Raw genomic sequence first — 520 nt, forward strand, 5'->3', positions numbered from 1 at the left:
TGAGGTGCTGGAACAGGCTGCCCAGAGAGGTTGTGGATGCTTCATCCCCGAAGGTGTTCAAGACCAGGTTGGATGGGGGCCCGGGCAGCCTAGTCCAGCGCCAGATCTGAAGGTTGGTGGCCCTGGCTGTGGCAGGATAGTGTTGGAGCTTTATGATCCTTGGGGTCCCTTCCAAACCAAGCCATTCTATGATTTAACCTCTCCCAAACTGTTATATTTGTGCTTAAAATATGCCTTACATCATTTCTTGATGACACACATTAATTACATATCGAAACAGGAAAAGAGGGCCATGTGTTTATGCTGAAAACCAAGGAAATGATTAAGATGATGATTCATCTTGGCTTACTATTTCTAAAACTGTAGGCCCTCATCAGAATATTCATAAGGAATTACTAGCTATTAAACATACAAGATTGAACTGCACCTCCTAACTAACTAAGGCTTGGATTATAAGCAAATGGTGTTGAATGTTACGGTCAACAGACATGAGAGGAGAGGAGAGGAGAGGAGAGGAGAG

Source organism: Meleagris gallopavo, chromosome 3 (genome assembly GCF_000146605.3).
Source record: "Meleagris gallopavo isolate NT-WF06-2002-E0010 breed Aviagen turkey brand Nicholas breeding stock chromosome 3, Turkey_5.1, whole genome shotgun sequence".
In the NCBI taxonomy this organism is placed as follows: Eukaryota; Metazoa; Chordata; class Aves; order Galliformes; family Phasianidae; genus Meleagris; species Meleagris gallopavo.